Source organism: Micropterus salmoides, unplaced genomic scaffold (assembly GCF_014851395.1).
Source record: "Micropterus salmoides isolate LMB-PRFRI ecotype aquatic unplaced genomic scaffold, ASM1485139v1 Ms_hic_scaffold_1335, whole genome shotgun sequence".
In the NCBI taxonomy this organism is placed as follows: Eukaryota; Metazoa; Chordata; class Actinopteri; order Centrarchiformes; family Centrarchidae; genus Micropterus; species Micropterus salmoides.
Window position 1 is genome coordinate 16,384 of NW_024040414.1, and position 12,996 is coordinate 29,379.

At 44.1% G+C, this 12,996-nt stretch overlaps 1 long non-coding RNA gene across 1 annotated transcript; it reads left to right on the top strand.

Annotated features, from left to right (window-relative positions):
• Positions 1-9,494: 9,494 nt before the first annotated feature.
• Positions 9,495-11,109, top strand: LOC119901495. The gene is made up of 2 exons (XR_005444213.1): positions 9,495-9,992; positions 10,345-11,109. It is a non-coding gene; the product is annotated as an uncharacterized LOC119901495 (long non-coding RNA).
• Positions 11,110-12,996: the final 1,887 nt, after the last annotated feature.

Consider the following 12,996-nt stretch of genomic DNA (forward strand, 5'->3'; position numbering starts at 1 on the left):
TTCAGCAGCAGCTGAAGAGGAGGATTATTTTGGTGCTCGCTCCTCTCCGGGCCTCACAGAGCTTTTCTTCTTGTAAGCTGGCATGGAAAATAAGCCATCCTCTTCTCCACTCTACTTTCCAAACCTGAGACGTTCCAAGTGGGGAGCTGACGTGGTGGCGTTCGGCCCGCACAGGCGACATCTGCAAACACTTTCCAAATCTCTGCACCAGCTGAGCAGCAGGAGGACGTTTCTGATGAGTCTGTTCTCTCGGTCGCTCTCCGCTGTGCCCTGATGCATCATCCATCTTCAGAAGCGTTCAGTAAAGATTCACTGGGTGAAACGTGTTGAATCCACCTGAAAATGTGTTGCCAGAAAGGTTTTATAAAATAAAAATGAATAATAAAAATAACTAAGAGTCATTTAGCTGGCGCTTCTATCCAAAGTGACTTACTACTGCTGTATATGTCAGAGGAGCAACTCTGAGGATACCTCTGGAGCGACGAGGGGTGAAGTGTCTTGCTCAGGGACACATTAGTGGATATGTTGCAGTGGGAATCGAACGTGGGGGTTCCGCATTAAAGGCATGCAGGGAGGTGCGCAAAAGGTGAACTCACCTGAAGAGTTCCTCAAAATATCACGATTCTGCTTAAGGTCTGGTTCCAGACCTTTCTGCTATTTGAGATTAAAAGATGGAGGCCTCAAACAGGCGGCTGTAGTGCCCGTTAATCGGAAGGTTGGCGGTTCAATCCCCGGCTCCTCCTGGCTGCATGTCGAAGTGTCCTTGGGTAAGACAGTGAACCCCGAATTGACCCAGGTAGCTGTTCTGCCAGTGTGTGAATGTGTGTGAATGCAGATGAAGTGTGAAGCGCTTTTACACACTGGTCAAAAAGACTAGAAAGGCGCTATACTCTGAAAAAAACTTAGACAGCAGAGGTTACAGCTGATGGAAGGGGGGGGGGTGCTCACTAAGTGTTGTTAAACTTTATTACAGGTTTGCTGTAGTGGAAACCGAGTTGTCTTTGAAATGGGGAACCTCAAGAACACGTTGAGTGTTTCTGAAAGGCCAAAGAAGGATTGCATTGAGTTCCAGATGCTCGTGGGACAGAGGCTAGACGAGACGTCGGGACTTCCCCATGTTAAATTTAGATTTTGGATTTCAAAACCAAGTCATAACAAATGATAAAGTTTGATGTGATCAAGAAAAGATGCAGAAACACATTCAGGCTTCCTGGCATGGTTCGAATCACGGGGGGATTGGGGGGGTCCGACACAAGTTAATGTCAGCAGTCAGCTATCTAGCTGTACGTAACTTCAGAGCTTCGTAATTAGCATTTCAACGAAGGTTAAAATGAAGGGCAACTGGACTTGGTTGAAGCTACTGGAAGACGTTTCGTCCCTCATCCAAAGGACTTCTTCAGTTCTGACTGACTGGCAGGGAAACTCAGCTATTTAACCTCAGTGGGGTCGTTATCTCGGGTCATCGATACCGCTGGTTCGTTAGTGTTCCTTGTTGCTGTGACGACAGTCGTTACAGTCGTTGAGACTACCTGTGGCCAAGACTGAACGACCATCGTTGGTATCTTCACCTGAGGCCAATAGGTTACGTTTGTTGAGTTTCCTGGGAAGTGATGAAAGGACAGCATTGTAAGTGGGGGATAAGTGGTGGCGTAGACCCCCTCCCCTGTTCAATGACGGCTTCTCCACCCTGGTGTAGATGCTTCCTTGACACCTCTTTCAAGCCATCCATCTTCTCTGTCTAAAATGTGCACCTGGTGGTCCTCAAACAAGTGTCCTCTGTCCTTCAGATGTAAGTAGACTGCAGAGTCTTGACCTGAGGAGTTGGCCCTTCTGTGTTGAGCTATGCGTTTGTGTCGTGGTTGTTTAGTCTCCCCAATATACAGGTCTGTGCATTCCTCACTGCATTGGACCGCATACACTAGATTGCTTTTCTTGTGTTTGGGTGTGCGGCTTTGGGGTGTACCAGCATCTGTCTTAGTGTGTTCTTGGGTTTAAAAAACACAGGGATGTTGTGTTTGTTGAAAATCCTCCTGAGTTTCTCTGATACTCCAGACACGTATGGAATCACAATGTTGTTGCGTTTGACCTTCTTTTCCTCCCCTGTAGTTTTGTTCTTCTTGGATCTTGTGGCTGTTTTCACAAAGGTCCATTTAGGGTATCCACAGGCTGTAAGTGCCCCCTTCAGATGGTTCTGTTCCTTCTCTCTGGCTCCTGTGGTGCAGTGTACTCATGACCCCTAGCTTGTGCTCCAGTGGGTGGTGGGAATCGAACAGTAGATATTGGTCTGTGTGTGTGGGTTTTCTGTAAACACCAATCTGCAGGCTCCTGTCCTCTTCAATGTGTACAGCGCAGTCCAGGAAGGCCAAACTGTTGTTGTGAACATCTTCTCGTGTGAACTTGATGTTACTGTCCACAGAGTTGATGTGTTCTGTGAAGGCTTGCACTTCCTGACTTTTAATTTTGACCCAGGTGTCGTCCACATATCTGTACCAGTGGCTCGGTGCTATTCCTCTGAAGGAGTTGAGGGCTTTGTTCTCCACTAATTAGCATTTCTTTTACTGAAAATGAGCTATGTGATGTTAGCTAGCTGATAGCAACATATCATTTCATCACCACTGTCCATATTTTATCTAATTGTCAGCTAACACCGGTGTTTAGGCCTGAGTGGTGAAATAGAGGAGTAGCTAGTGTAGAGATACATTTTGAGTTCATTATTTAATTTTTTACAATGAGCAGCCATTTGTGTCACTCTGGAATTCAGGAGTTTTACCTGCCCAGATAGATCAAACCCAGGTTTGTTATTTCAAATGTATTCAGTTTCAGTTTTATTTATGCGGCACTAATTCATAACAAAAGTCATCTCATTCCCCTTTTCATATAGAGCAGGGAAGAGATCCAACAATTCCCCAACAATGTCTGACTCGTGCTTTATTGAACCCAGATTACACTGCATCCACAGGCACATGAGCAAGAGGAAAGGAGATATTTGCTAAAAAAAAAAGAGTTGAAACTTGAAATGATAAGAATTAGGAATCAGAGATGATAATGCAGACTGGAGTCTTTGGTTCTGGTTCAGGTTGGTGTGGGTCTGATTTCTGCCAGTTTTCTCTAGAATACTTGGTGACCTGTGACTGCAGAAGTTGTTGTGTGGTACGGGGCCCCCATCAACTGGTGGAATGAGTTAGATTACAGACTGATGACAGTAGTTAAATAAGCCAGGATACTGTAAGCGTAGTTCACTGTCGCACGTACTTGCGGTGTACAGGGTTTCCTTTATGACCTTGAAAAAAGTTGACCCCCCCGGTTGTCATTGTATAATTCACACCCTGCTTCCTGGTAACCCTGCGGTCTAAATATTGATATATACTGATCAGCCATCACATTCTGAGCCCTGACAGGTGAAGGGAATAACACTGATGATCTCGTTGCCATGGCAGCGGTCAGTGGGTGGGATCTATTAGGCAGCAGGTGAACATTGTGTCCTCCAACCTGATGTGTTGGAAGCAGGACGACTGGACTCCGAGACGGCAGCTCTTGTGGGGTTTTCTGCTCTGCAGGGGTCAGTACCTATCAAACGTGGTCCATGGAAGGAAAAGTGGTGAACCAGGGTCATTAATGCACATGAGGAGTGAAGGCTGGCCCACGTGGTCCAATCAAAGACGAGCTACTGTAGGTCAAATAGCTGAAAAAAATGAATGCTGGTTCTGATAGAGAGGGATCACCATTTGTTGTGCAGGCAGTGTGATTCTTTAAGCAATGTTCGGCTGGGAAACCTTGGCTCCTGCTATTCATGTGGATGTTCCTGTGACAGGTACCACCTACCTAAGCATTGTTGCAGGCCATCTACACCCACTCATGGAAACGGTATTCCCTGATGGCCAGATACCACAGCACACCTTCAGAGGTCTAATGGAGTCCGTGTCTCGATGGGTCAGGGCTGTTTTGGCGGGAAAAGACAAACCCACACAATATTAGGCAGGTGGTCATAATGTTATGGCCGACCGGTGTACATTGGCTGTATCATTAGACCATTGATGCTTTTAGGACTCCCCAAACGCGTCGTACCGGCGAAAGAATTCATCGTGTGCTGATCATTTTTTGCAAAGTTGATGTTTAGAAAGACGAAATTTTCGAAGGCCCAGTTCTGGATTTTGATTATCCAGACCTTTTTTTCCCATCCATCCATCCATCCATCCATCCATCCATCCATCGTCACCCGCTTATCCTGCGTACAGGGTCGCAGGGACTTTTTTTGGGAAGTTTTATTTATGTTTTCAGAACTCAAATGAGATCCTTTCTGCAACAGTAAGAGGAATTCATCTTTGACCTTGTGGACTTTTTGGTCCGTTGGTCTCGGGCTGCAGATTGAGGCGATAAAACAAAGAGATGAGAACGAGTCGACAGTGAAGCAGAAACCTTTACAACCCTCTGTACATCCATAACAGCGAAAACACAAAGTAGAGCTGATTTATTGCTCCATAAGAGCCAAACATGGGGTCAGAGGTCTGCTCCTCCTCACCGGAGCCCACATTTAGAAAGACAGCGTTCGTGTCTTTACACAGAAGAAGGAAATAAAACTTCTCTCTCCAGTCACCACATCCATTAAAACCTTGTTTAAATACTTTGACGGCTGGACTGTGGCTGACATCAGGCATCCAGGTTCCCGTATAACTGTATATGTTTCAGCTTCCAGAAGAATCTGTGTAATTACACAATCCATTTTTCAAACAATATTTGCAACCTGGAAACTGGTGATAAGTTTACCAACCTTCAGAAGAAGGTATGTTATTTTTTTAGCACAGTAATTGAATAAAAAACAAGATTAGTCAATCGGCTCAGTTGGAAACAAACCAACAGTTTCTCCAGATGATCTAAACCACTTTATTTGGAAGTGATCCCACCTGAATCGTCTGTAATAATCCCTCATGGCACAGGAAAATATAAGTACCGTAAATCATAGCTGGATGTTTACAACAGAGAGCTTGGTTGGTAATTGTCACCATTCATCTTCCAAATAAGTTTGGTTAACCTCAAAAACCGACTCATCTACAGCTCGAAGAGTTGTTGTCATCATTTCCCCGGCCTCCTTGCCAGTTTCCCAGCGGCCCCTGAACGCCGCACAGACCGGGACTAAAGAACTCTTTGTGTTTTTAACTTTCCTCTTTCTGTCTCGTCTGCCATCATCTGAAGCCCTGGACCCTCCCCACAGGAATCTGAGCTGCTGGCTCCACACGTGTCTCTGGGAATCCGTTTGGAAAGAAACACCAAACCATCGCTCTGGTAATTACCTGATTACCCAGCACCCACCTGACAGCCGGAGGAGCCGGCTGGAAGGTGAGACTTCCTGTCAGTTAAGTCATGGAATGAAATGAAAGTGGCGTTAGCTTTGCTGCGCCTCAAAAGGAACAGGTGGAAAACTGAAAGGTCACAGTTTGGAGATGATTTAGCTGCCGATGGCGCAATAAACATGTTAAAGAAACAGATGGATATTAGTTTCATCTACAGTATCTCCCAAAAGTGAGTCCACCCCTCACATTTTTGTAAATATCTGGTTATATCTTTTCATGTGACAACACTAAAGAAATGAAACTTTACTATAATGTAAAGTAGTGAGTGTGCAGCTTGTATAACTAAAGAGGTAAATTTGCTGTCCCCTCAAAATAACACACATCACACAGCCATTAATGTCTAAACCGCTGGCAACAAAAGTGAGTTACTGTATGTGCGTGTATGTTCAGCTTAGGTTAGCACAAAGATTGGAAGTAGGGTCTGTTTATTATTTATTCATGAGCTAACAACGAGCTAAAAACCTAAAATGAAAACAGTCATTGGACTATGTGTGTGCAGTCGGTATGATGAAGTACAGAATATAAATCATGTTGTAGTTGCACTCTAATGGACATTTCAGTCTGCAGTCTGGTACTGAACTTTGTGTAGCTAAAATGTTTTACCAGCATAAAGACTGGAAGCATGTTGGAGAACTGCTAGCGAGTTTAAAACTTAATGTTATACATTTTAATGTTATGGCAACTACAAACACTTTGTAGCCAGATAATATTGTTAACATTTCCTTCATTGTGGTACTTATATTTAGCTAACCAGTGTAATAGCAGAACATGTTTAGCCTAGCTTAGCATGAAGGAACTGCGGTAAAATGCTAGCCAGTGTAGCAATAAAACAGCTAGCCTAATCAACATGTGTTTAGTTAGTATATAAAACTGATGACTGTTTGTCACTAGGTAATATTATTGTAGCTAAATATAGCTAACATATTCAACGTTATTTGTAGCAACACAGTAGTATACCAGGAGGTGTTTAGCCTAGCGTAGCATAATCTGGAAGCAGAGGGAAATGGCAAAAATCCTGTCTGATATACATATTTTTATTATTTTAGCTAACAACCTATCCTTTTCATCTGAGGATCTGGTTTTGTTGCCACTAAAACCACAATTAATTATTTTTCTTTTCAATACACAAGATACAACATGTAATCAGACAGTTTTAGAGTTGTTCCAAAAAAAAAAGGAAAAAGGACTTCAAACTGCCAAATGGAGTCCAGATGAAGCAAATCAGTCAGGGGTCATTAAAAGGATCAATTTAATGGGTCTTTTCACATTAATAACTCTGTAAACTGCACAAACGGCACTAAAAATCTCTTAATTATTGTTGTCTCCATATTTCAAACAATGAGAAATCCCCTAAAACCCCCCTCTTACATTTATTATGTATAATTAATCCTGATTTAATGGAAAAATTAAGGAGATTTATGCCGCAAGGTAATGTGCTCTTGTATATATTTATTGTTGAGCGTAAAACAAGGTTTCTGTGCTTGTTTTTATCTTTTCTGTCTTCGCCGTGCTGCACAGGCCTGAGGGCAGACAAAGGCAGCTTTGTAACATTTTTCAGAGTGATGGAGGTTATATAAGCGTTGCTGGGTTTTCTCCTCCTGGCCTCAGCGTTCATCACCGTGATGCTGTGCAGGTGGCCCGTGGGCTCTGGCACGCCGGATAAACGGCGGCGCTCTGGCAAGGAAAGACGTCTGATTGGTTTAAGAGCTCCCTGTTCCTGGGAACATCTGGGCCTATCAGCTGAGGACGGAGATACAGACTCGGGCGTTTACAGTCTTTTATGCAAACATTTGAAATAATTTTCTCTTTACAGTGAGTAAAATGTTCAGCCTAATCAATAATGTTTTCACTGTTCCATCAGAGAGAAATATTCTCGCTTTACACAGCTGAAACTCACATTCTGCCTGAATCACTGTGGATTCACTGATCTCGATTTAGAAACTGTTTTTACAGTGAACACTCCGCAGCTCAGATCACTTAAAGGAAATCTGATGATTTCAAGGTGCGGTGACTCTACAAAAATATTTTACATCAGAAACTTTGAAATTCAATCTCTTGGCCAAATGAGATGAAAATCAAACAAAAAGAATAGATTAGATTAGAATAGATTTTTGTGAGTGGACATATAAACAGGATTTCAACCTGTTGTGCAGCGAAGTCCAATGTTGGGACAGGTTTTACACCAGTATGGGCGACAAGCCAGATGGGAACTTGAGCATCTACAACAGCTGGGCAAACTCTGTGTGCAGGAGGAGTGTGAGCCTGCAGCCAGTCAGACTCACTGAGTTATGACCTTTTAAATATATCATGCTGCTGTATCGCCTTCTCCTGTCCAATGAGGGAGCTTTTTTTGCCGTTGTGGCAGTTTGTATCAAGAAGCTGACGCTAAACTTCATCCAGCGTCAGGTTTTTTCGGGCTTCTTCCACTATGTGCATGTTATGTTATTTATGTTGGTGAATTTACTTAAAATTCTCCTCTTTTTAGATATTTATGTTCCAGTTGAGCATCTATTTCTAAGCATATTACCTTTGTGATTTAAATTGTATTGTTTATTGTGTTTCTCTCTTTGCTGAATCAGAAATAAGTTCTTTAGTCTGAATCTGAGACAAAGAGTGAGTCTTTTATTGTGAAGGCCTGTGTGTTTTATTGTGAAGGGCGGCAGTAAAGGTCATGAGTCGGAGTGAAGAGCTGGCAGCCTTCGGCCTGCAGAGACGCTGGAAACAAACTGCTGCTGGCGCTCAAATAAAGCTGCATTGTTTCAGCGTGTTCTCGCTGAAGGAGGAAAAATGCTGCTGGAGGTGTGAACGTTTGTGCTTTTTATCCCGCTGGGCCGCTGAAAGTAGTAATCACCTCTCTGACTTCTCTGCCTGTTTTAGCTTCCTGTGAACCAGTGAAGTGACCTGACAGAGTCTCCATGTTCGGGGCTGAATTTCCATGACTGGAAATTGTTGATCTGTTGTGAGCAGTGTCAGACAAGTTACTTCCAAAAAAGAGTAATTAGTTATTTTACAATATTACTGTCTCTGAATTGTAATGCTTTACACAACGTTTGCGTAACTTTTAAGTTCCTTTCACTGCAGTTTAGTGGGCGCATTATTCAGATAGTGAGATGTGCTTCACAGGGGGTTCTGCTGATGTGCAGATTGCAGTTAGTAGCAGGGGGGTTGTGGATGGGTGAAATGAATCTGCTGGGCAAACTCTGCAGGATGAAGAGACGGCAGCCTCTCTGATCAGGAAATCATTAAAGAAAAAACACATATATATTTATTTACACATGATTCATGATCGTCAGTATCTTAGAGAACCTCCAGAATTTCACAGATCCTGTTTTCAGAGAAGCTCCCGTCTTAAGTGTAATTTATACTTCTGTGTCGAATCGCCTGACGTGCACCTCTTCAAAAATGTAACTACATGTCGAGTATAAATAAACCTTGTACGCACGTAGACCTGACGCAGGAGTATAAATCAGCTTTACTAAGAGGAGCCCGGCTCCCCCTGTAGTTTGCACCCTGCCTACGACCATCGAATTCCAGCAGCAGGAAATCTCCTTACTCTTTTACTTACAGAATTTGTTTTCTGGTGCAGACACTTTGCAGTGGTGGTCAATTATTAAAAAACAACAACACAACTTAATTTCGGGTAAAAATGTGCATTACTGAGATTGTAATGGGTGTAATATTACCAAAATGTTATTAGTAATGCGTTATATTACTACTTTGTAAAGCATTACTACCAACACTGGTTATGAGTTTATTGAACTGTTGTTTTTGCATATTGGGTACAGTTTTTCATCTGATGTCTGAGTTACTCAAAAGGTTCAGATCATCGTGGCAGTAATTAGCTTCCATTATAAACAGTTCACGTCTACGTCTGCACATCGGCTCAGAAAACAGAAGAGTAATTATTTCTCTGCCAGAGGTCACACCACCATTCATAGGAGGATCTCTGTGGATTTGTCATGAGGACATTTGTTCATTAATAAGGTACCACTTTCTGTTTAAGAGTGAGACCACACTGCTGTTTATTTTTAATCACGTCATAACTTTAAAGAAACATTAAGTTTTATTATTATCATTAGTAGTAGTATTAATAATAATAGTGGTTGTAATAGTCTCACATTTGTGTGTAAATGTATTTGTTTGCCGTTAAAGTTGAGCTTTAACGGTTGGCCGCGGGGGAACAGCACCTCGTTAGCCTAATTGGCAGTGTTAGCCTAGTTAGCCTAATTAGCCGAGTGCAGTGGGAGCGTTGCGCCTCGGGCCATGAGCATGGATCTGAGAGTCCTTAATTAGTCCGTGCCGGTCGAGCCTCGCCGCCGTTTGATGTGGGAGCGTTTAGGTTTTACAGGAGGAGGCGTGGAGCCGCTCTGCCGCTCGCCGGCAACAACAAGCTTTATGAACGCAGACATGAGGAGAAAAAAGAGGCCAAAGACAGACGAGAGGAGTGAAATTTCACAACCTGTGAGCAGCTCAAGTGTTGACTGTGGCGAGCGGCGTGCTGAAGCTTGTTGTTTGCAGCTGTCAGACTCTTTACTGCCAGTTTAAAGCTGCAACTTGTACACTTCAAAGCAACGAGAAGAAGATCTGATAGACAGTTTCTTCACTTCATGTGCGTCTTGTCTCTGGGTGATACTGTCTCAACAGGTACTTTAGTTTCTGCACACTGACATTCGTAGAGGACATTTGGATGTTTCCATTTTTGGCAAATGGGATCCGTCTCTCTGTTTCTTTTTTAATTGTCATTTATCATAAACACTGATTTATCTGCTATTAGCTGCTATCGGCCAATAATATCGCTACGCCGATTTATGGGTCTGCTGGAGTTAAATGTTGTGGTTGCAGTACCACAGTTGACCACTGGGAGCATCCTGCAGCAGGACTACCTTTGATTGGCTCTTTCAGCTCTAACACTTGAGATTAGAGTTGTTCAGTTGATTGACAGGCAGCGCTTCGAGTACCAGGAATAAAGCTTCAGCTTCTCTCTCTTTCCTCACAGATTAGTTTCTCTGCGTTTTCCGTCGCGGGACACCTGATGAGCGTCTGTCATCGGTTTCCTCTTTCTGCAGTTGCAGCCCTGCTCTTTTGTCCTGTTGAGTAACACTGCTGTGAATCTGCATCAGCTGCTGTTTGGCAGCGCCGCACCTTCGCTCCGTCCTGTCGCATGTGAAGCCACGTGTTGGACCAACTGCATCCACAGGGTCCAGGTCCAGTGGTCGGGTTTTTTCCTTCAGCCGCCCGCCCCCTCCCCTTCTTCTTCATCTGTCTCCAACACGCTCCAACTCGGAGAAAACATGTCAGTGGTTTTGGCTGTGTGGCTGTTCCCAGCATGCACGTGTGAAGCGGGCGGATGTGTTGTGTTGCGGGCGGGGTTTGTGTGTGTGTGATGTTGTGGTGTTTCATTCTTCCCATCATGCCCTAGTCCAGAAACGGCGGGGCCATGGAGGATGCTCTGGTTTCACAAGCTTTTCCGTGAGCACGTGCAACAAACCTCAGTGACCCACACACACTGCTGCTTTGTGTGTGCATGCGTTAATTGACATGTACAGTAATATGCTGGGTTTTTTGTGTAAAACTGTTAACATCTGCATTCCTTTCATTCCTGTCAGTCCAAACCTTAATTCTCCTCCTTATCGCTCACAGCTGCTGTTTGTCTTCAGCTGTCCAGTTTGAAGAAAAACTTTTACAATCAGATAAAAATTAAAGAATGTGGTTGTAATTATACACTTAGACATTCAATACATTAAAGGGCTGCAAAAACTCTATTATGATGTACGCGGTCTGGATAAGTGGACAAGAGACACACGACGACCACAAAGAGACGCATAACGACCACAAAGAGACACACAACGACCACAAAGAGACACACAACGACCACAAAGAGACGCACAACGACCACAAAGAGACTTATAACGACCACAAAGAGACACACAACGACCACAAAGAGACACACAACGACCACAAAGAGACACACAACGACCACAAAGAGACTTATAACGACCACAAAGAGACACACAACGACCACAAAGAGACACACAACGACCACAAAGAGACACACAACGACCACAAAGAGACTTATAACGACCACAAAGAGACACACAACGACCACAAAGAGACACACAACGACCACAAAGAGACTTATAACGACCACAAAGAGACACACAACGACCACAAAGAGACTTATAACGACCACAAAGAGACGCACAACGACCACAAAGAGACACACAACGACCACAAAGAGACACACAACGACCACAAAGAGACACATAACGACCACAAAGAGACGCACAACGACCACAAAGAGACGCACAACGACCACAAAGAGACGCACAACGACCACAAAGAGACGCACAACGACCACAAAGAGACACACAACGACCACAAAGAGACTTATAACGACCACAAAGAGACACACAACGACCACAAAGAGACTTATAACGACCACAAAGAGACGCACAACGACCACAAAGAGACGCACAACGACCACAAAGAGACTTATAACGACCACAAAGAGACACACAACGACCACAAAGAGACACACAACGACCACAAAGAGACGCACAACGACCACAAAGAGACACACAACGACCACAAAGAGACGCACAACGACCACAAAGAGACGCACAACGACCACAAAGAGACTTATAACGACCACAAAGAGACGCACAATGACCTCAAAGACACACACAACGACCACAAAAAGACACACAACGACCACAAAGAGACGCACAACGACCACAAAGAGACACACGACCACAAAGAGACGCACAACGACCACAAAGAGACGCACAATGACCACAAAGAGACACACAATGACCACAAAGAGACGCACAACGACCACAAAGAGACGCACAATGACCTCAAAGACACACACAACGACCACAAAAAGACACACAACGACCTCAAAGACACACACAACGACCACAAAAAGACACACAACGACCACAAAGAGACGCACAACGACCACAAAGAGACACACAACGACCACAAAGAGATGCACAACGACCACAAAGAGACGCACAACGACCACAAAGAGACACACAACGACCACAAAGAGACACACAACGACCACAAAGAGACGCACAACGACCACAAAGAGACGCATAACGACCACAAAGAGACGCACAACGACCACAAAGAGACGCACAACGACCACAAAGAGACGCACAACGACCACAAAGAGACTTATAACGACCACAAAGAGACGCACAACGACCACAAAGAGACGCACAACGACCACAAAGAGACTTATAACGACCACAAAGAGACGCACAATGACCTCAAAGACACACACAACGACCACAAAGAGACACACAACGACCACAAAGAGACACACAACGACCACAAAGAGACGCACAACGACCACAAAGAGACACACAACGACCACAAAGAGACGCACAACGACCACAAAGAGACGCACAACGACCACAAAGAGACGCACAACGACCACAAAGAGACGCATAACGACCACAAAGAGACGCACAACGACCACAAAGAGACACACAACGACCACAAAGAGACGCACAACGACCACAAAGAGACGCACAACGACCACAAAGAGACGCATAACTACGACAAAGAGACTTATAACGACCACAAAGAGACCCACAAAGAGACGCACAACGACCACAAAGAGACGCACAACGACCAC